Below are 24189 nucleotides of genomic sequence, written 5' to 3'. Positions count from 1 at the left end.
TTGGGCACACAGAGCTTGTTAAAAATAAATAAATGAATGAATAAATCAGAAAGGTCATTTTAAAACAATTTGCCAACACAATAGTTCAATAACCTCCACGTCTGGAACAACAGTTTAAAGACAAACCAATCCCTTTTGCAACCACGCAAGAAGGAGAGAATACTGAAGAATAAGATTTATTCTTCTCAGGGGAAGTGACAGTCACAGAAAATGGTTGCTGGCAAAGATATTCTGATTAGGGTGCAAGTGCAGTTTCAGGTTCTAACTTGGTACGATAACAGAGAGGTCACCGTACTCTGCACATTATTCCTAAATCGTCATTGTTCTTTACTAAGGAGTTTGAACCTTCTTTATATCTCAGTCTCAGATGGAACTGAAGTTGACTCATTACAGTATGAATCAGTTTTCATTGAAGAACCTCCAGCCCAGGAGAATGCTGCAGATCTTCCATTTCTCTTGAGGAGAGGCCATATAAGAAGCTGGAAGACTGTATACTGAAGCTGAAGATAGTAGCCGCACCATAACAGCCCGGACTTTATAAATCACCCTCTCAAAGAAAGAGGGGAAGGAAATGAAGGTGTCACTAATGTTGATGGTTTGTTGGAGGAAATTGTACTGAAGGTGGGACTCTTGAATCAGCCTTCCTTCAATCAGTCTCCAACTCTTTTGTCTTGTGTCACAGCGCAGGTAACAGCTTTGGGAGAATCTGGTATCTCAATCGGCCAATGTGTTTGCCTTCCAAGAAGAAGATCGTGATACACATCTATCACTCATTTCCTCAAAACAGACTGAGCCCATTGACTGACACCTTTGGGTGAAAGAAAATTGGAAGGGAGGCAGGTGGAAGCACAATGCAAATGCATGGTAGAGCAAACTAGGAGGAAGGTGGAATATAAAGGTCAGCATGGACTAAATGGGTCGAATGGCCTGTTTCCACACTGTAGGGAGTCTATGGTTCTATGATATCAAATTGATAGGTATATATTCATAGCTAGATTGCATCATCGGTGATGTCAGATCATGAGGGCCTGGAACTTAATGGAAGAAGGTCCTGTAGAAGTCCTGCTTTCCCAAGCTTCTGTATCTATAATAGATAGAAATTTGTCAATTTGCCCTAGTATGGTGTCCAAACCTTGATTGCCCAAGATTTCCAGAATCTGCTTGATACAGAACGCACTCCCTGCAAAGAAACTGGATGTAACCTTCAGTGATACATTTTATTAAGATAAACACGATGAAAATGTTTGCATGACCATGGGGAAAGTACAAGGGAGTTGGGCAAATTGAATTGTTCTTTCAAAAGGTCAGCACAAGCATGATGGCGTAATCAGCTTGCTTCTGTGCTTCACACTTGCATTTCGGGTTTTTGAATCCAAATGCAGAGGTCATGGGGTTTGTTTTCCATTCTTTATTTCTGCAGGTTGGGGAGCTCTGGTAGAGTTCCTGTCAGTAAGGAAATATTATCATAGAATAATAAAGGTAAAGTCACCATTATCTTACCAAACCATTGGGCAGCTCTCTCATGAGAGAGACAGAAAACTGGTGGTGGTTTAACCTCAGGCTCACCATACCTCAAACAATAGACAGGTTAAGAAGGAGAATCCTTCATGATAGCCTCAGCCAATCCAGGAATTGAACTTGTACTGATGCTGTCACTCTGCATCACAAACCAGACACCTAGTGAACGTGGTGCAGGAAAGAGTTAGGAACTTGGTCCACCATCCATGAGTCAGGGTTCCAGATTGGAGATAAGAAACCCGATAGAAGGTCGAAATGGGGAAGTTGAAGGGTTAACAGTTTCAATGATCAAAGGACCACATTGTGGAAGATTATTTCGATGCTGCTTTACATTGCATTATGGTGATATTTTGTTAATCTGCTAATGTATCATTCAGCACTGAGTTACTTTGCTCTTGTTTTCCTGTTTGTGTATCACTGTATTTCAGTGCTACTCTTTATTTTACAACGGGCCTGATATCCCCCTCCCTGAGGTGAAAGTGATATCATAATTGGGTGAGAGTCCAAAACTCAGATTCTCACTGTCAAGAAAAGCTGTCACAATTAATGGCTCCCTCCTTAGATGGCAAGATCAACTCGTCAAGGGTGAGGCCAAACGTCTACAGCTACAGTAAACGCAGACTGCTTTGCAGAATGCCTGATGATTTTAAGACTTGGGTTGTTGTCCTTGGCACCTTTTGGCCAAGAGGGCACAAACCTGCTGGGAATCATCTGTCGAGGTGCAGGCATGCAGGCTCGCTCTCCATGGCTTGAACTGCGCCTGGCATTGAGAGTGGTGAGTGAGTAAGTGAGTGAGTGAGTGAGTGAGTGAATGAACAAATGAAAACATGTCACAATTTGCTGTGGATTAAGCTGTACGTATTATCTGGACAAAATATCAACCTAATACCCACCGAGGTGAGAGTCTGTGAGCTTGTGAAGGATGCAGGTGAACACCTTGCCCTCAGAGCATCTACATGCTTCCTCCTCAGAGGGAGTGCTGGCGAGGAAGGGAGGGCGTAGTGGGGTCCAAGCTGTAACATCTTCCCAGCTACAAAAGACATGAAGGGGAATTCATTGGGCAAGATAGAGAGAAGCTAATGCAAAACAAAGTGCAAGCATTAGTGCTCACTCAAGAATAGCAGAATGCTGCTTTGCTGGCTAGTTTGGTGTCTTACTGCTGTCATTCCATCACCAGAGGACTTGTCCTGGTCTTCCACAGTCAGCACAACGGCTCTATCCACAAAGTGGACATGAACCCTGATGTCTGTCATACCCCATTGACCTTTGGCCAAGTTGTGGGCGTGTTTTTTCCAGCAATGTGATAATGAAAAGGATTGACACTGAAGGAAGTGGGTGCAGGAGCAGTTTGTGAGCATGTATAACATCCCCAGAAAGTGAGCAGGAAGTGCAGTGGACAGGAAGGGCTCATAATTTGTGTGCTTGAAATGGGGTGTGAGCCCTTGAATGCGTATGAGGCTCGTGATGCTGCAGCATGTGATCCATCATCACAGTGCGAGGTGTGTGCACTGCCAGAGTTAGAGAGAGTGGTAGGCAGCAGGGAGGAGATGGTGCACAGTGCAATCGTACATTCACCATACTGTGGTATTGCTGTCCATCGCACTTCATCGGTGCTGCAGCATTGCCCCATGCTACAATTATCACAGGAGCTGGATGGTTCTGGTGTGCTGCCCACCCCTCCCCCAGTACAGTCAGTCAATGAGAGGACTGACTTGCTCTTGGTGACCCATCTAGTACGGCCCGGGTTCATTACTAGAAGCTGCCATCACAGGCCGAGGGTCTGGTTTGCAGCTCCTGTAATAGTGACCAGCTAGCCCTTAAACATGGCACCACAGCCTTCGAACTCAGAGGGTCTTGTCAATCTGTCTCGCTCATATCACAATTTGCTCAGAAGCTCGTGCAGCATCTCATTTGCATATATAATGAGGTGAGAAGGACATGTCACATGAGATAATTCACCCTAGCACTGATGGATATTATGTCATCACAACATGTTCACGGCTATTTCTTTTCCATTTGCTGTTATTTGTGACTACAAATGGGAATGCTCTGTCTTGTGTCAGTGATATATATTTGGGTGTATCGTAGACTTTGTCTCATATTCAGTTGCAGTCCTTTATGGACTGATTGCATTTGGCTTTCATAACTCTTTCTCTATTGAAAACCTGACCCCAACATTAACTTTTCGAGAAATGACTGCTTCCCAAGAGAAAGGTCTACTGCGTCATTTGATAAAGACTGACTGCAAAGTTCAACTGAATAGATATGTCATAGTAGCAATGAGAAAATCATTACCAGAAAATGAAACACTCTTTGATATGTCTCTCAGACCCTATTCCCAATAATGATTCGAAGATGGCGGTGTTGGACTGGGGTGTACAAAGTTAAAAATCACACAACACCAGGTTATAGAACATAGAACATAGAAGAATACAGCGCAGTACAGGCCCTTTGGCCCTCGATGTTGCGCCGATCCAAGCCCACCTAACCTATACTAACCCACTATCCTCCATATACCTATCCAATGCCCGCTTAAATGCCCATAAAGAGGGAGAGTCCACCACTGCTACTGGCAGGGCATTCCATGAACTTACGACTCGCTGAGTGAAGAACCTACCCCTAACTTCAGTCCTATATCTACCCCCCCTTAATTTAAAGCTATGCCTCCTTGTAATACCCGACTCCATACGCGGGAAAAGGTTCACACTGTCAACCCTATCTAACCCCCTAATCATCTTGTACACCTCAATCAAGTCACCCCTAAACCTTCTTTTCTCTAATGAAAACAGCCCCAAGTGTCTCAGTCTTTCCTCATACGATCTTCCTTCCATACCAGGCAACATCCTGGTAAACCTCCTCTGCACCCGTTCCAGTGCCTCCACATCCTTCCTATAGTATGGCGACCAAAACTGCACACAATATTCCAGATGCGGCCGCACCAGAGTCTTATACAACTGCATCATGACCTCAGGACTCCGGAACTCAATTCCTCTACCAATAAAAGCCAGTACGCCATATGCCTTCCTCACCGCACTATTTACCTGGGTGGCAACTTTCAGAGATCTGTGTACATGGACACCAAGATCCCTCTGCTCATCCACACTACCAAGTATCCGACCATTAGCCCAGTACCCCATCTTTTTGTTATTCTTCCCAAAGTGAATCACCTCACACTTAGCTACATTGAATTCCATTTGCCACCTTTCTGCCCAGCTCTGCAGCTTCTCTATATCCTGCTGTAACCTGCCACATCCTTCCTCACTGTCAACAACTCCTCCGACTTTCGTATCATCCGCAAACTTGCTCACCCAACCTTCTAACCCCTCTTCCAGGTCATTTATAAAAATGACAAACAGCAATGGTCCCAAAACAGATCCTTGCGGAACACCACTAGTGACGGCACTCCATGAAGAAACTTTGCCATCAACTACTACCCTCTGTCTTCTTCCATCCAGCCAATTCCTAATCCAAACCTCCAACTCACCCTCAATGCCATATCTCCATATTTTCTGCAGTAGCCTACCATGGGGAACCTTATCAAACGCCTTACTAAAATGTAACTGAAATTATACATTGAAGAATCAATTCAGTTACATCACACTGCAAATTTTTGCTATAAATTCTGTGTTACGATCAAGCCCTCCACAATCACCTGATGAAGGAGCGTCGCTCCGAAAGCTAGTGCTTCCAATTAAACCTGTTGGACTATAACCTGGTGTTGTGTGATTTTTAACTATTCCCAATACTTTGCCTGAAAACTAATTTATACTTGCAACGTCTTTCTGTTTCTGAGTGAATTAATCACTTGAGAGCTAGTTTGAACTTAGTAAATTATTTAACAAATGTAACATCAAGGTCTCTCTTGTATATTCTGAATCCCCAACCTGTAACAATGACTGGGTTACAATGTGTTTGGTGCCACACATAAGTGTTCTTCCAAGAAATCTTTACTTTTCCAGTTAGACAACCCGTTCCTTCCATCCATTTTTGGCTGCAGAGATTTTTAACTGCCTCAAAACCAATTCAAAATGTATAAATGTATCTAAAAAGTATCCACACCAAAAGGAAGAAGGAACAGAAAGGATAACATCTTCCTTTGGTTTATTTAAGGTGTTGCTGTGGACTGGGGAGGACAAGGTCAGAGGTCACACACCATCAGGTGGCGTCACCTGACAAAGGAGCAGCGCTCCGAAAGCTTGTGATTTCAAATAAACCTGTTGGACTATAACCTGATGGTGTGTGACTTTTGACCTTGGGTTTATTTAACTCCAATTAGTTCTTCTATGACGCAATGTTTACGTTCTTGCGCCTTATAGAAAAATTGCGCTTTAAAAACAGAGCTTAAAATGTTGGCATTGTAATCGCGTTACAGCCAACACACATTTTCGACGTTCGCACTTTAGAAATAGTGTCCCCAATTTGTCAATTGTGTGACAGCAAATTTGCATTAACAAAATGCATATTATAGCAGAACAACCCATACAAGCTCTAGGCAACATGCTTTTGCAGACTTCCATTTGAGAATAAAGGGGAGAGGTGATAGAAGCAGCTGGGATAGCCACATTCAAGAGACATTTAGATACATGAACAGGCAGAGGAATATGGACCATGTGCAGGCAGATGGGATTAGTTTTGAATTGCATCACGGTCACCACAGAAATGATGGGTTGAAGAGCCTGTGCTGTACTGTCCTATGCTCTATGTTCTATGTCTATCATTAAGGCAGGAGTGTGGAAAAAGTGAAATAAGGTGCCCGAAAGATCTGGAAAAACAGTAAGAAAAACAGTCATTTCTCGAAAAGTTAATGTTGGAGGCAGGTTTTCAATCTGGAAAAACAATAAGAAAATGTAATAGTTTTAGCTGAAGTCAGGCCACGATGGAATACAATAATACCTAACTTAGATTTACAGTTCATGTACGTGAGCCCATGAAATCTGAGTTTTTAAAATTGATGAGCTGCAGACACAAATAGTTCACGGGAATGAGGAATTGTGACATTAAATGGGACCTGGTTCAAAAAGGTGCAGGAGCAAGTACAAAATAATCAAGGAGGCAAGAGGCTGACTTTCCATCCCCACTATTTTCATAAGTTCTCATTACTGCATGATAGCTGGTCTGCTATCTCTCCACTCCCCACTCCATCAATGTGCTTATGCCCTGTTGAAGTTCTACACTGACCTCCTCATGTTGTCAATACTTCCAAGTTTCGTGTCATTTACAAATTCTGAAATTATCTCCTGTACACCACAATCTTGATTATTAATAAATATCAGGAAAAGTAAAAGTCCCAAGTCTCTGGGGAACTCCATATAAACCTTCCTCCAACAGGAAAAATATCAATTAACCATTGTCCTCTGTTTCCTATCACTCAGCCAATTTCCAACCATGTTGCTTCTGTCCTTTTTTTAATACCTTCATCTATAACTTTCCTCACAAGCCTGTTATGTGGCACTTTATCGAACACCTTTTGAAAAACTACAGCATTCCTCTCATCAAACTATTTGATACCTCCTCAAAAAAACTCCAACAACTCTCCCCAAACAAATCAGAGTTGACTCTTCCGAATCAATCCAGATTTTCCCATGTAACGGTTCACTCTACCCAACTAAGTTTCTAGAGGTTCCCCCAGTACTGACATTAATCTGGCTGGTCTGTGATTCCTCAGCCAATCTGTAGATCCTTTCTTTGATGCAAAGGTCCAGCTACAAACTCCTCCCTACCCCCACCCTCGACAACGTCCAGAGTTGATTGAATCTGAGGGGTGAATGTAGTTTGGAAGATTTGAATTTGGATTGATTCGGATTGATTTGTTGGGGCAGAATTGCACTCATTCAGGACATCTCCCCAACAGGGGCACCCACTTTCACCTCCCTCAATACCTCTTCTTCCAGGGAGAAAGCGACCTCCAACATGGCAGAAAGACTCAAGATGGGTGGTGGATTGCCTTTATATGGAGTGCATCCTGTGTCTGACCATCCCAAGTGGCTGAATGACTGTGTCCAAACCCCTGGACCTGTATCGGAGGCTGTTCTTGCTGTTCTTGCTGTTCTGGGACCCCATGGGTGAAGGCTAACCCCCTACGATTGGACAGAGGCCTGCTATTAACCAGGACAAATGTCCTTCCTTTGCATCTGTACTAAAGAGCAAGACAGAAGCAATGTGAACCTGGTATCTCTGGCTGAGGAGAGCTACAGAGCAAAAAGGCATGGAAAGGCAATGCCTGTTGATCAACATGGAGGCCACTTGGAGAGAGCAGTGCATTGTTTTCTCTAGGTACCAGCTCTGGTTTCCAGGTTGAGTTTTCCTGATGTCTAGCTTGTCTGGTGAGTTTAGTGGGATAACAAGCTGAAGATAAGGTGAGTTGGACCTTGAACAAAAGGTTTAACAAGCAATAGGAACTCGCCTCTACCATCAAGAAATTTGTCTGCCACTCATAAAAGACGTAGGGAGATGGTCCTGACATCCCTCACCCAACCTCTCACCTGATTCTGCCACCAATCCAGACATAGCCCATGCCAATCAGACACCTAAAAGACTCCACCGAACTTCACCAGTTTTATTTGGGAATGATATATCTGGTCGTTCTCTTTCTCCATGTCGAATCAATGTGACAACTTCCCTGAGCAGGTCCCAAGTTGTCACTTGGGCAGAATCTTGTTCGTAGCGTTGAAAATTTGTAATCTGGCTGGTCCTTCACATTCCCCTCTGCCAGTGGTCTGGCTGTTTTGTCAAAAAGAAGTTTGGCTTTCTGCTTTTTCATCTTGATTTTGTCACACACCCCTGTTATTCCCTCTGGCCATCAGTTCTATTTGCTATTGGAAGGGTAGCTTGGGTGCAGCATCATTTTGGTTTTTGAACTGTCCACACCTTCATTCGGTTTGTTTCTCCAATTCGGGATGAACCTGGGCTGGATTTCCTTGATTTCTTTGCGATGGCTTTGGCGATTTTCACTTACGCATCAGCACTCCCATCTGACTTGAGATGGTGTGTAGTTGACGCATGGTGAAGAATTTCAAACCCATTTGTGAAGCAGCTGAAATCTTCACTCGTGAGCTGAGGACCACTATCATTGATCACAGTGGTCAGAATGCTGTCACACCTAAAGCTTGTTTTTAAATATTCAAAATCCCAGTCGAGGTGAGATGATATTCTTCTTCTGCAGTTAGCATTCCAACAGTCACAAACTGCTTGTCACTTATCACCCTGGCTGAACTGACCTGCTACATCATATACGATAGAGTGATTTGTAAAAATCTTTAAGTGCTATCTCTTCAGGGCTATCTGTACCTGCTTGTGGCTCTTCCTTTTAGCCATACACTTAACAGGCAAAATTTATTCAACTTCTTGGTGTGAGAACATTGCTTTCCAACCACTCCTTATGCCTTTGTCCCTTTTGCATGACCTTTTTCACCGTCATTGTACCCAGCCCTTTGGACCTGCAGCATAAATCAGCAAAAAGAAGATCTGGTCTCTTCCATGAGTACAGAGGAACCTGAATTATCCGAATGAGGTGGGCGGGCACTATTTCGTTTGGATAATTGATTACTCGGTTAATTGATTTCCTCAGAGTTTTCTGTGAAGTCTTGCCCCCATTCAGGAGACTAGGTAGCAGCACACTGCATGCGAGACCCCGCCCCCACCACCTGTCTGCCCCCCAACCCAATCCGCTCCCACCCCGCCCCCCCCGCCCACCCCCAAACCCGTCCAACAACACCCCTTGATCTTGCCCCCAGCCCACCCAAAGCCCCATTCCCCCAACACTGCCCCCCACCTTGCCCCTGCTCCCCCTCAGCACCATCCTGATGTCGTCTTTAAATATCAGAGTTATGCAACCTCCCTATTTGTCCTTCCGAACAGTCTGATATTGCTGGATATTTAACTCCCAGTTGAGACTGTCTTGTAACTATGTCGCTGTATTGGCTATGAAATCATATTCATTTGCGATGATTTGTGCCATTAACTCATTTACCTTTTTAAAAATGCTACGAACATTCAGACAAAGTGTCCTTGCGCTAGCTTTCTTACCCTCATGATTTCCAACATCTCCATTAATGATAGCTCCTGAGTTATCCTTCCTTTTTACTTGTTTTATAGTCTGCCTTGTACTTAAACCCTCCTGTACACATGCTAACCTGCTGTTTTCCTTTTTACTTACCATCATACTTCCTGTCGCTTTCCCTTCCCCACCTCCCTCCGACTCACTAGTTTAAAGTCCTAGTGACCACCCTATTTATCCTTTTCGCCAGAATGCTGTTCCAGATTGGTTAGATGAAGACTGTGCCATCGGTACAGATCCTCCAAAACTGCGCCAATGCCCCATGAAATGGGACCCCTCTTTCCCAAACCACTCCCTTAGCGACGTGTTTACTTCCGTAATTTTCTTATCCCTGAGCCAATTTTCACATGGCTCGGGTAGTAATCCGGGTCTATTCCTTAATTTCCATCCTAGTGCTTGATAATCCCCAAAAAGGTCCTCCTTCCTAGTCTTGCTTGTATTGTTTGTCCTTTCAAGTTAATCAGAGATGTCCTGCACCCTGACACCGGGCAGGCAATACGCCATGCAGGACTCCCAATCCGGCTTGCAAGCAATACTATCTGCTCCCCTAATTACAGAATCCCCTAAGACTCCCACTTGTCTTTTCGCTTCCCCCCTCTTGAATGGCCTTCTATACCATAGACAGTCAGCTCATCTTCCCCCGCAGCCCTTTTCCTCATCCAAACAGGGAGCAAGCATCTTATACCTGTTGGATAAGGTCAAGAGCTGAGGCCTCTCAATTCCTGAACTCAGGATCCCCCGACTAACATTATGTTCCTTTCTCACAAAACAGCAATCTGGTAGGTACTCATTGAACTGTTGTATTGAATTGTTTGGCAGATGGAGTGCTTCCTGTGTGGTCTCATGGTAAAAGTCACATAACCACAGCAAAACAGGAAGGACATTTGTTTGTGCTTGCATTTCATCTCTTCCAGTGTCAGTAACCTGTTGAAACCTGTTATAGTCAGTATTCCCCTGATGGTTGATGACACCTTCTCAAAGTGAAAGCAGCATCTCCATCCATCTCCATCCATATCTATCCACTTCCATCTATCTCCATCTATCTCATCTCTATCCATCTCCATCTGTCTCTATCCAAGTCCTGCTTCACAACAGAATTTCCTAGTGGCCTGCCTTTCAAAACTTAACCGGGTTGTGCTGGGCCAACCTCCATATCTTATTCAAAACTATAACTGTTTGCAATAGGGCTTACCTTCAACAGCATTCACTTTGACAGGATAAAGTGCAGGACTGGTAGTCAGGGACCACACTCTACCAAGGATCACTCATCTCAGAATATGTCTGAGCCCTACACTACAGCAACCTGGGCCTGGACAATCGTTTGATCTGGAGTCGAGAACACATTCTTCTGAGCACTCTGTGATATCCACACTGCCCTGCAGTTGAACCCGTTGAGGAAAATAATTTTTTTTCACCACAGTGATATAGCTCTTCTACTTCCATGACTATTCCTGAAGTCCAGTCAAGATGGCGGCAAAACAGTTCGCTCCAACTGCAGTTCCTCCACTCTTTCTGTTTTCTTTTCTTTTTTCTCCTTCTTTTCTCTTTTCTTTCCCCCTTTGGTCTCTTAGCAGCTCTCAGTATGTCGTCTCCGCAGCTCATGGTGGTTTCCAGCCTGGTCTCTCAGTGGTATGGTCGGCTGGTCTCTCACCAACTCATGGTGGTGTCTCGGCTCGGCATGTGACTGCATCCTGCCTGAGCGTGTTCCCAAGGCACCAGGGGAGATTGGAGAGGTGACATTTTCAACAGCAGGACTGGTACCTGCAGTGGGAGCATCAAGAATGAACAGCAGAGCCACATAAGCGGAGGACTCATTGAATACTGTTGAACTTGTAACTTATTCCTTTATTTTTCTTCATTAAAACTACAAAAGACTTTAATGTGAGCTATTTCCTATTTCTTTATCTTTCAACTATTCTATGAAATAATGTTTTAACCTTTTAACTCTCATTTCAGTTACTACTTTGTATCTAAGTGTTCTTGTACTGAGGTACCTTGGTACCTAAGATGGCGCCATGTGTGGCGACATTATACACTTTTCACTGTACTCCCACACTTCTGAACTTGCGTATGCATGACAATAAAATCTAAATCTAAACAAAACTCTGAATCTAAAATTGAATTGATCAAGCTGATCGAGTGGTTTGCTTCTGGCTTCAAATCTATTTGACAGAATCTTTAACATTACCTTGGATGATTATGTAATCAATATCTTGTGACCGTGCTCTGGCTACTCTATGGTTGATCATTTTCTGCACTGGGATTATTGTGTTTCTCAAGTAGTCTTCTGGCCATTCCCTTTATTGTATATCACCTTCCACAGCTTAATCATCTCCCTTGGTTTATCTCCCCAACTCTTTTTATTGCTTCTGCAGGAAATCCATCATAATATTCTACATTTCCCTCTTTCGGTTTATATGAAGCTCTAAATATTTCACACTCTGAAATATCATGTTGTAAATCAGAGGTGGAGAACGTTAAGCCCACAGACAAAATCGACCTCATTGTGATATTTATTCTAAACCATTGGTCTTTGGCAACAGCCTGATGTGACAAACTGCCTCAAAGATACATTTGGACTCAAAATGGAAACAGTAGCACTGCATATCCAGGAGATTAAAAGCACGGGAACCACAGTCACATGAGCAGTGGGCAAGCACATTGGAGACAAAAGCATGGAGAAGATGTTTCTTCTTAGAATCATAGAGTCATAGAGATGTACAGCACGGAAACAGACCCTTCGGTCCAACCCGTCCATGCCGACCAGATATCCTAACCCAAACTAGTTCCACCTGCTAGCACCTGATCCATATCCCTCCAAACCCTTCCTATTCATATTCTGGATTAGTGGTGCTGGAAGAGCACAGCAGCTCAGGCAGCATCCAAGGAGCAGCGAAATCGACGTTTGCCCAAGGGCTTTTGCCCAAAACGTCGATTTCGCTGCTCCTTGAATGCTGCCTGAACTGCTGTGCTCTTCCAGCACCACTAATCCAGAATCTGGTTTCCAGCATCTGCAGTCATTGTTTTTACCTTCCTATTCATATACCCATCCAAATGCCTTTTAAATGTTGCAATTGTACCAGCCTCCACCACATGTTCTGGCAACTCATTCCATACACGTACCACCCTCTGAGTGAAAAAGTTGCCCCTTAGGTCTCTTTTATATCTTTGCCCTCTCACTCTATACCTATGCCCTCTGTTCTTGACTCCAAACCCCCCCCCCACCCCAGGGAAGAGACTTTGTCTATTTATCCTATACATGCCCCTCATGATTTTATTAACCTCTATAAGGTCACTCCTCAGCCTCCAACTCTCCAGGGAAAAGAATCCCAGCCAACTCAACCTCTCACTGTAGCTCAAACCCTCCAACCCTGACAACATCCTTGTAAATCTTTTCTGAACCCTTTCAAATTTCACAACATCCTTCTGATAGGAAGGAGACCAGCAAAAATGAAAGATAGTCACTAATAAACCCAGCAGGGAATTCAAGAGAATCATGTTTACTGAGAGAGAGGTTTGAGCATGGAATACTGGCCTAGTCAACAACACTCACAACCCATGGACTCGGGGCAAAGAAAAACAAACATAGCAGAGGAACAAATGAATGGTGTGTTGATGGGATTAAATGAAGAATAGAAGAGGCTTGTGCAGAGTATAAACACCGGTGTTGATCTTGTCGGCATTACAGTCCGTTTCAACACAGTGAGTATCTTATAAATTATGCAAATATTTAACCTCAGGGTTTTCAAAGGTTTTTGCATTGATTCATATTTAAAGCAGAACCTGTCTCTATTAACGTAGCTTATGTGTCACATTTCCTTGATTGAAATTAGTTCCTTTAATATGTACACACATGTACACAACCCTGAGGCTCTGACTCAAATAATACCAACTTCTTAAACATGTGACAGAAGCTTCTTCTGCTGTGCTTTGATGCTTTTCCATTTTGAGATTGCTTTAAAAAATTAATTTAAAAAGTTAATTCTTTTTTTAAAAAATCATTAAAAGGACTTGAGAGGCCATTGAAAGCAGATATCAGAACTGAGAAACATATCTTTAAGGGAAAATTTAATAAATTGGGTGTCCTTTCACGAGAAAGCAGAATACTGAGGTGTGACCTGATAGAAGTCATCACTTTTATAGAAGGGATGGAAGAGTATATCTTGAGGAGATATTTTGCTAATCATGGAAAGATCAGAATTATAGGCTGAAGATAGCCCGCAAGAATACGACAGGAAGTAATTGAAGCAAATACCATTCATACATAAAGAAAAAGCTAACACATGCGATATGTTTTGTGTAAGTCACCACAAGTTACCTTTAGTTCAGCTAATCGTTAAGAAATCTCACAGATAACCAAGAATTGGAAGAATGATTTAAACTCTATTGTCTGCAGCAACCAAAGTAAGACCGCTCAAGAAAGCGAGATAACTTGGTTATTACCTGATTAATAGTGGAATGTAGCTACAATTCCAACCTAAACGTTTGTCTCTGGAAGTGATCTTTGTGCAGCCTTTTTCTTCGAAGTTCTGCTTCTAAGGCATCCTGAAGTTAAATCCTTACACGATTTTCTGCCCTTCACATTTGTGGTGGGACAGTATTAATGATCCTTTTGATTCTTTCATCCGAAATATTGATTACTCCTCTAGAAACATGAAGTCTGCAACTTGCCTCCTTATCAGAAGTAGCTTCTCTGTTTCTAATTACATTTGGCATTGGCTATCTGTTTGAAACATAGACACATAGAAAATCAGTGCAGGAGTAGGCCATTCAGCCCTTTGAACCTGCACACCATTCAATATGATCATGGCAGATCATGCAATGTCAGTATCTCACTCTAACTTTCTCTCCATACCCCTTGATCCCTTTAGCCACAAAGACCACATCTAGCCCCCTCTTGAATCTATCTAATGAACTGGCCCCCAACAGTTTCTGTGGGACAGAATTCCACAAGTTCATAACTCTCTGTGTGAAGAATTTCTTCCTCATCTCAGTCCTGTATGGTCTACCTCTTATTCTGAGACTGTGACCCCTAGTTCAAGACTTCCCCAACAACGGGAACATTCTTCCTACATCTAGTCTGTCCAGTCCCACCAGGATTTTATGTTGATATGAGATTCCCCCACTTATTCTTCTAAATGCCAATGAGTATAAGCCCAGTCAATCCATTCCTTCTTCACATGTCAGCCCTGCCATGCCAGGAATCAGTTTGGTGAACCCTCACTGGATTCCCTCAATAGCAAGGATGTCCTTCCTCAGACTAGAAGGCCAAACTGCACACAACACTTAAGGTGCAGCCTCGCCAACACCCTACATAACTGCAACAAAACATCCCTACTCCTATACTCAAATCCCCTTGCTATGAAAGCCAGCGTGCCATTGAAGATACAGATTTCCTGTGATAAACTCCTTAATTCTTCTGCAGGGCAATCATTTGTCTTTGTGGCATGAGGCAACCATTCATCAAATAATTGATAAAACAGTTTTGTTCATTTAGCCTGGACTCCCTCTTTTCTCAGACATGGCTAACTGCTTTCAATCCCGATCTAACTTGTCTTTTTCCCTGACCATCTTGTTCGAGATAGAGTTATCGCTGATCCCTTCATGTGTAACACCTTATCTTTGTTACATGAACAGTCCATGTACAGCTATTAAAGTTCTGAAGCATATTGTATCACAGGTAGAAAGAAATAGCTGACATATGCCCGTAGTGTTAGGTAAGGGGTAAATGTAGGGGTATGGGTGGGTTTCGCTTCGGCGGGTCGGTGTGGACTTGTTGGGCCGAAGGGCCTGTTTCCACACTGTAATCTAATCTAATCGAAATATCACAGGAATTAGTTGAAGAAATGAGGCATAGCATGAGCGTTATAAACACTGTGGAGCTGTTCAGCTGAATTGCTTATCTGTTTGCAACAAATGCTACAGAATGTCAAAGTGCCTTTTGAAAGTTACTATTGAATCATTTTCAGCACCCATTCAGTTAGTGCAATCCAGGTTGTAAAAGTAATTCTCAATTAAATGATTTTTTTTATCCTTTGGATACCGCTTGTCCACTTTTTACAGGTTAGATTCCCTACAGTGCGGAAATAGGCCCTTCAGCCTAACCAGTCCACACCGACCCTCCGAAGAGCAACCCACCCAGACCCATTTCCCTCTGACTAATGCATCTAACACTATGGGCAATTTAGCGTGGCCAATTCATCTGACCTGCACATCTTTGGACTGTGGGAGGAAACCAGAGCACCCGGAGAAAACCCACGCAGACACGGGGAGAATGTGCAAACTCCACACAGACAGTTGCTCGAGGCTGGGACCCGGGTGCTGTGAGGCAGCAGTGCTAACCACTGAGCTACCGTGCCGCAGAGTTGTAGATACAACTTTGCTTTATACTCTAACAGAACCCTTCATCATTTTGTAAACTCTGACTAAATATCCTCAGTAACATTCTCTACTTCCATCACAAAGCTATAGTTCTTCATTCTTGATATAATTTCAGAAAATTTCTTTATCCTGTCCAAGACCTTGAAATCCATTTAAAAGTACAATATCTCGAATTTGACAATACAGCTAAAATCTAACCAGTGAATGAAAAAAACATTGGAATATCTTCCTTGCCTTTGAACTCTATTCCTCCATTTACAAAGTCAACTTGTAAAGTCACTTGCAAAGCGTTTGATATGAATTCACTGTTCCTGAAACTACTTTAAGATTCTGGCTAATTCAAATTAAATCCATTTTTTCAGTCTGTCAAACTTCTAGTTTGTTTGTAATATTTCTAGCTGTATTCCTTCCAGCTGCAATGAACATATTAATATATGAAACAATAGTTTATTCAGCAGTAATCCTGCAATAGATAATTGTTAGTCTACAAATTGTACTGTATTGAGAATAGAGAGATCCTGGGCATGGTTACTTCAGTGAAGTAATGGAAGAGTAACCCAAAATAATGACACAGCCATTCATAGTCGGGAGATTGCTTAAGAATGTTTTAAAATCATCATATTCCTTCTCATGGGACACTTCTAACTCAAGAATTAGTTCCAAATATTTTTGTAAGTGTTTGAGGTTTTATACGATTAGTTGAAGCATGAAGAAAGAATTGCAAGAATATTCCTGAGAGGTCACTTAACAATTGCAGAATTACCATGCCTGAATCTCACAATAATGTGCAAGATAAAAATGAAAGGTATTAAGTGTTTTCTTCAGTTTGTTCTGCCACTTTGCAGCAGTTTTTCCTTTGGAATCAATTTTGATAATGTTATCAAGAATTACATGCCCACAGGCAAGATTGGAAATGTAGCTAGTTGGTCACTTACCCACTTTAGATATGATCCTGGCAACCATTATTGTTCATAATCTATTTCAAAGCTAAGGCTAGAGGGAGACTGAAATTAGGAAGGCCATGAAATCACGGATGAGACTTGCAATGCCCTGAGTTCATTCAAAGTGATGACACAGATCTCGACCTGCCTGCTAATTATAATGATTGCGGCATAAAGCAAAGCAATAAACCTGTGTGAGTGTACTAGTCTGATCTCAGAAGCTAAGCAGACTCAGGCCTGCTTAGTACTTGGATGGGAGACTGCCTGGGAATACCAGGTGCAGTAAGCCTTAAAAAAGGATTCTGGGTAATCTAAGATGGAGGATGGGAAACATTTCTGGCTGTAACAGCTGCTCCTTGTTGAAGGAGATTTGCTCAAATTCCAGGAGCAACGATTACTGTTGTGTTGTTTTGGAACTTTGTAGAAAAAAAAGTTAAAACAACAGCACTTTTAAAAGGGAGAAAACAGACAAAGGAAGCACATGGTAAGGTCAGTGCAGGAGAGAGAGAGAGAAAGAAACTTACACTGCTCCCTGACATAGCAGTGAACCTGTGCAGTTACTGTCTTTGCTGTTTGAATTCATGTATCACTGGACATCAGAGTGCATCTGGGAAAATTAAAAAAGAGTGAAATGCACAACTGATCTTGGAGGAACCTGTTTGGAAGAGGTCGCCGCACAGAAACAGATAAGTGGATTTTAAGCATGGCCTTACAATAAGTCTGCAGTAGTGAGTAGAGTGGATTCTTTCCTGATTATATGTTTTATTGAACTATGATTCTTGATTAAACTTAAAGTATAAGCCATAAGTATTAATTTAACCTGGAGCAGTATTTTGTAGAGGAATAAGAGAGTGCTATTTTCTGGCTCTGTAGATTGGAAGAAGCAAAAATGGCCCTTAGTAGAGTGATATGCCTTTCTTGTCGGATGTGGGAGTTCAGGGAGAGTTTATGGGTTGCTGAGGATTATATCTGCAATAAATGCCATTGGTTGCAAATCCAATCAGATCAAATGGATCGGATGGAGAGGCAGTTGGAGGCATTTAGAGGCAATGAGGAATTTATAAGAGCAAGGGGATGTGATGGATGGCAGTTAAAGGAAGGAGGGAAAGTCTCAGATACAATCACATAGATGGGAACTCCAGGAAAGGTAAGAGAGGTGGGCAGGTAGTGCAGGAGTCTTCTGTGGCTATCCCCATTTCAAACAAGAATGCTATTTTGGAAAATGTAGGGGATAATGGATTCTCAGGGGAACATAGCACGAACACCCAGGTTTCTGGCATTGAGACTGGCTCTAATGTAATGAGAGGTACACTGTGTTTCAAGTGATCGATTGTGTTAAGGGATTCTCTCGTCCGAGGTACAGACAGAAGTTTCTGTGGGCAGCAGCAAAAAATCAGAATGGTGTGTTGCTTCCCTGGTGCCAGGATCAAGGATGTCTCAGAAGGGTGCAGAATGTTCTCAAGGGGGAGAGGGGCTAGCAGGAGGTCATTGTCCACATTGGAACCAACGACATCGGAAGGGAAAAGGGAGATTAAGAGAGCTAGGCAGGAATTTAAAAAGGTCCTTGAGAGTAGTAATATCTGGATTACTCCAGGGGCTACAAGCTAGTGAGGGCAGGAATAGGAGGATAGAGCAGATGAATGCATGTCTGAGGAGCAGGATTCACAGTTTTGGATCATTGGAAGCTCTTTTGGGGTAGAAGTGACCTGTACAAGAAGGACAGATTGTACCTAAATTGGAAGGGGATTATATACTGGCAGGGTGATTTGCTCGAGCTGCTCAAGAGATTTAAACTAGTAACTTCAGGGTTGGGAGGTGGGGGAGATGGGACCCAGAGAGATAATGAAGAAAGAGATCAATTTGAGACTGGTACAGTTGAGAACAAAGGCAAGTCAAACAGTCAGGGCAGGCAGGGACAAAACAGAAAACAAGGTAGGACTGATAAATTAAACTGCATTTATTTCAATGCAAGAGGCCTAACAGGGAAGGCAGATGAACTCAGGGCATGGGTAGGAACATGGGACTGGGATGCAAATACCAAAACATGGCTCAGGGATGGGCAGGACTGGCAGCTTAATGTTCCAGGATACAAATGCTGCAGGAAGGACAGAAAGGGAGGCAAGAGAGGAGGGGGAGTGACGTTCTTGATAAGGGATAGCATCACAGCTGTACGGAGGGAGGATATTCCCAGGAATATATCTAGGAAGTTATTTGGGTGGAACTGAGAAATAAGAAAGGGATGATCACTTTATTGGGATTGTATTATAGACCCCCTAATAGTCAAAGAGAAATTGAGAAACAAATTTGTAAGGAGATCTCAGCTATCTGTAAGAATAATGGTGGGGGATTTTAACGTTCCAAACATCGACTGGGACTGCCATAGTGTTAAGGGTTTAGATGAAGAGGAATTTGTTAAGTGTGTACAAGAACATTTTCTGATTGAGTATGTGGATGTACCTACTAGAGAAGGTGCAAAACTTGACCTACTCTTGGGAAATAAGGCAGGGCAGGTGACTGAGGTGTCAGTGGGGGAGCACTTTGGGGCCAGCGACCATAATTCTATTAGTTTTAAAATAGTGATGGAAAATGATAGACCAGATCTAAAAGTTGAAGTTCTAAATTGGAGAAAGACCAATTTTGACAGTATTAGGCAAGAACTTTCAAAAGCTGATTGGGGGCAGATGTTCACAGGTAAAGGGACGGCTCGAAAATAAGAAGCCTTCAGAAATGAGATAACGAGAGTCCAGAGAAAGAATATTCCTGTCAGGGTGAAAGGAAAAGCTGGTAGATATCGGGAGTGCTGGATGACTAAAGAAATTGAGGGTTTGGTTAAGAAAGAGAAGGAAGCATAGGTACAGACAGGATAGATCGAGTGAATCCTTAGAAGAGTATAAAGGCAGTAGGAGTATACTTAAGAGGGAAATCAGGAGGGCAAAAAGTGGACATGAGATAGTTTTGATAAATAGAGTTAAGCAGAATCCAAAGTACTTTTCCAAATACATTAAGGACAGAAGCATAACCAGGGAGAGAACAGGGCCCCTCAAAAATCAGCAAGGCGGCCTTTGAGTGGAGCCGCAGGAGATGGGGGAGATACTAAATGAGTATTTTGCATCAATATTTACTGTGGATATGGAAGATACAGAATATGGACAAATAGATGGTGACATCTTGAAAAATGTCCGTATTACAGAGGAGGAAGTGCTGGATGTCTTGAAACACATAAAAGTGGATACATCCCCAGGACCTGATCAGGTTTACCCTAGAACTCTGTGGGAAGCTAGGGAAGTGATTGCTGGGCCTTTTGCTGAGATATTTGTATCATTGATAGTCACAGGTGAGGTGCTGGGAGACTGGAGGTTGGCAAACGTGGTACCACTGTTTAAGAAGGGTGTAAGAACAAGCCAGGGAACTATAGACCAGTGAGCAGCCTGACCTCAGTGGTGGGCAATTTGTTGGAAGGAATCCTGAGGGACAGGATGTACATGTATTTGGAAAGGCAAGGACTGATTAGGGATAGTCAACATGACTGTGCGTGGGAAATCATGTCTCACAAACTTGACTGAGTTTTTTGAAGAAGTAACAAAGAGATTTGATGAGGGTAGAGTGGTCAATGTGATAGATATGGACTTCAATATGGTTCCCCATTCGACAAGGTTCCCCATGGAACACTGGTTAGCAAGGTTAGATCTCATGGAATACAGGGAGAACTAGCCATTTGGATACAGAACTGGCTCAAAGGTAGAAGACAGAAGGTGGTGGTGTAGGGTTGTTTTTCAGACTGGAGGCCTGTGACCAGTGGAGTGCCACATGGATTGGTGCTGGGTCCACTTCTTTTCATCTTTTATATAAATTATTTGGATGTGAGCATAAGAGGAATAGTTAGTACGTTTGCTGATGACACCAAAATTGGTGGTGTAGTGGACAACGAAAAAGGTTACCTCAGATTACAACAGGATCTTGATCAGATGGGCCAATGGGCTGAGAAGTGGCAGATGGAGTTTAATGGAGATAAATGCGAGGTACTGCACTTTGGGAAAGCAAATCTTAGCAGGATGTATACACTTAATGGTAAGGTCGGGAGTGTTGCTGAACAAAGAGACCTTGGAGTGCAGGTTCATAGCTCCTTGAAAGTGGAGTCACAGGTAGATAGGGTAGTGAAGAAGGCGTTTGGAATGCTTTCTTTTATTGGTCAGAGTATTGAGTACAGGAGTTGGGAGGTCATGTTGCGGCTGTACAGAACATTGGTTAGGCCACTGTTGGAATATTGTGTGCAATTCTGGTCTCCTTCCTATCGGAAAGATGTTGTGAAACTTGAAAGGGTTCAGAAAAGATTTATAAGGATGTTGCCAGGGTTGGAGGATTTGAGCTACAGGGAGAGGTTGAATAGGCTAGGGCTGTTTTCCCTGGAGCATCGGAGGCTGAGGGGTGACTATGAGGAGCATGGATAAGATAAATAGACAAAGTCTTTTGCCTGGGGCGGGGAAGTCCAGAACTAGAGAGCAGAGGTTTAGGTTGAGAGGGGATAGATATAAAAGAGGCCTAATGGGCAACTTTTCACGCAGAGGGTGGTATGTGTATGGAATGAGCTGCCAAAGGAAGTGGTGGAGGCTGGTACAATTGCAACATTTAAAAGGCATCTGGATGGGTATATGAATAGGAAGGATATGGAGGGATATTGGCCGGGTGCTGGCAGGTGGGACTAGATTGGGTTGGGATATCTGGTCGGCATGGACGGGTTAGACCGAAGAGTCTGTTTCCATGCTGTACATCTCCATGACTCTATGACTAAGTGGCCACCCTTCTCAGCAGGGGGCAGCAAGGCTATCACCGTTAAAAGGTGGCATGAATGACTGAAAGCCAGACTGTACCTGTTAAAGGTGAAGATATGTCAAGAGCTAGAACTTCTTGAAGAAAACTGGGAGACTTGCTAGAAGCAATAGCAATGACAAAATAGAGAATAAAGCCCCAAAGTTTCTCAGATACCATTTTGTTGACAAAGGAGGAGTACAAGAGAGAAGAGGGACTCTTTTCCCTCAAGACGGCCAAGATGCGTCCAAGTTAGTGCCAAGAAGGAGTTGTCCAAACTAGTCAATAGCAATACCCAGCCCCAAAGACCTGGGTATAGTGCCAAATAGGTTTAATGGTCTCCCATGCGTGGTTAAGGTTGGTGAATGCATTTTCACAGATATTTTTGAAACAATCTGTCCTGAGATATTACTTCACACCTTTAGAGCAAGTAGGACTCGAACCTGGGTCTCCTGGCTTCAAGGTAGGGATTCTACAGCTGTACATGAAGAGCCCTTAAAATGGAAAGTATTAATGTCAGGTTTGGAAAGTATGGGAACTCAATCCATGACCTTGATATTATTCGCACCATGTTCTGACCATCTGAACTAACCGGCCAGCAACAGGCTACATCCTACCAATTACACCATTAGCTTCACACAGCTCCATTCAAAGAACAAAGAACAAAGAAAATGTACAGCCCAGGAACAAGCCCTTTGGCCCTCCAAGCCTGAGCCGATCCAAATCCATTGTCTAAATCTATCGCCCAATTCCTAAGGATCTGTATCCCTCTGCTCCCCACCTACTCATGCATCGGTCCAGGTGCACCTTAAATGAATCTACTGTGCCTGCCTCTACTACCTCTGCTAGTAATGCGTTCCAGGCACCTACCACCCTCTGTGTAATGTACTTTCTGCATGTATCCCCCTTACATTTTTCGCCTCTCACTTTGAACGCGTGACCTCTCGTTATTGAATCCCTCACCCTGGCAAAAAGCTTGTCTCTATCTACTCTGTCTATACCCTTCATGATTTTGTCGACCTCAGTCAGGTCCCCCTTCAATCTCCATTTTTTCTAATGAAAACAATACTAACCTACTCAACTTCTCTTCATAGCTAGCACCTTCCATATCAGGCAACATCCTCGTAAACCTTCTCTGCACCCTCTTCAAAGCGTCCACATCCTTTTGATAATGTGGCGAACAGAACTGTACACAATATTCTAAATGCAGCTGAACCAAAGTCTTGCACAATTTTAACATGACCTGCCAGCTCTTATACTCAATATCTTGTCTAATGAAGGCAAGTATACCATCTACCTTCTTGACCACTCTATCCACCTGTGCAGCCACCTTCAGGGTACAATGGACCTGAACTCCCAGATCTCTCTACTCATCAACTTTTCCCAAGGCTCTTCCACTTACTGTATAGTTCGCTGTAGAATTAGACCTCCCAAAATGCATCACCTCACATTTGCCCGGATTGAACTCTACCTGCCACACCTCTATCTATATTCTCCTGTATTCTTTGACAGTCCCCTATGCTTTCTGCTACTCCACCAATCTTCGTGTCATCTGCAAACTTACTGATCAGACCACCAATGCCCTCTTCCAGATCATTTATATATATCACAAACAACAGTGGCCCCAACACTGACCCCTGTGGAACACCACTGGTCACCTTTCTCCATTTTGAGAAACTCCCTTCAACTACTACTCTCTGTATCTGGTTGCTCAGCCAGTTCTTTATCCACCTAGCTAGAACACCCTGCACGCCATGTGACTTCACTTTCTCCATTAATCTACCATGGGGGACCTTATCAAACACCTTAGTCCATGTATATGACATCTACGGCCCTTCCTTCAACTATCAACTTGGTCACTTCCTCAAAGAGTTCTATTAAGTTGGTAAGGCACGATCGCTCCTGTACAAAACCATGTTGCCTATCACTGATAAGCCCGTTCTTTTCCAAATATAAATAGATTCTATCCCTCATTACCCTTTCGAACAACTTTCCCACCCCTGACATCAGGATCATTGGTCTGTAGTTACCTGGAATATTTGTGCTACCCTTCTTGTACAGGGGACAACATTAGCAACTCTCCAGTCCTCTGGCACTTAACTTGTGTTTAAGGATGCTATAAAGATACCTGTCAGAGCCCCAGCTATTTCCCCTCTCACGTCCCTCGGCAACCTGGGATAGATCCCATCTGGTCCTGGGGATTTGTCCACCTTAATAACCTCTAGCCTACCCAATACCTCTTCCCTCCTTAGGTCAACGTGATCCAGAGTAAACAAACCTCTATCTCTAATCTCAACATTCATCATGTCCCTCTCCTCAGTGAACACTGATGCAAAGTATCATTGAGAATCTCACACATTTTCTCAGACCTTCCTGCCTTATCCTTTAGTGGATTCTGGATTAGTGGTGCTGAAAGAGCACAGCAGTTCAGGCAGCTGGATGCTGCCTGAACTGCTGTGCTCTTCCAGCACCACTAATCCAGAATCT

Source organism: Chiloscyllium plagiosum, unplaced genomic scaffold, assembly GCF_037043375.1.
Source record: "Chiloscyllium plagiosum isolate Xiang-an unplaced genomic scaffold, Cpla_swu_hap1 HiC_scaffold_2, whole genome shotgun sequence".
Classification (NCBI taxonomy): domain Eukaryota; kingdom Metazoa; phylum Chordata; class Chondrichthyes; order Orectolobiformes; family Hemiscylliidae; genus Chiloscyllium; species Chiloscyllium plagiosum.
The sequence above is the reverse complement of the archived record's forward strand: the minus strand, read 5'-3'. Positions refer to the sequence as shown.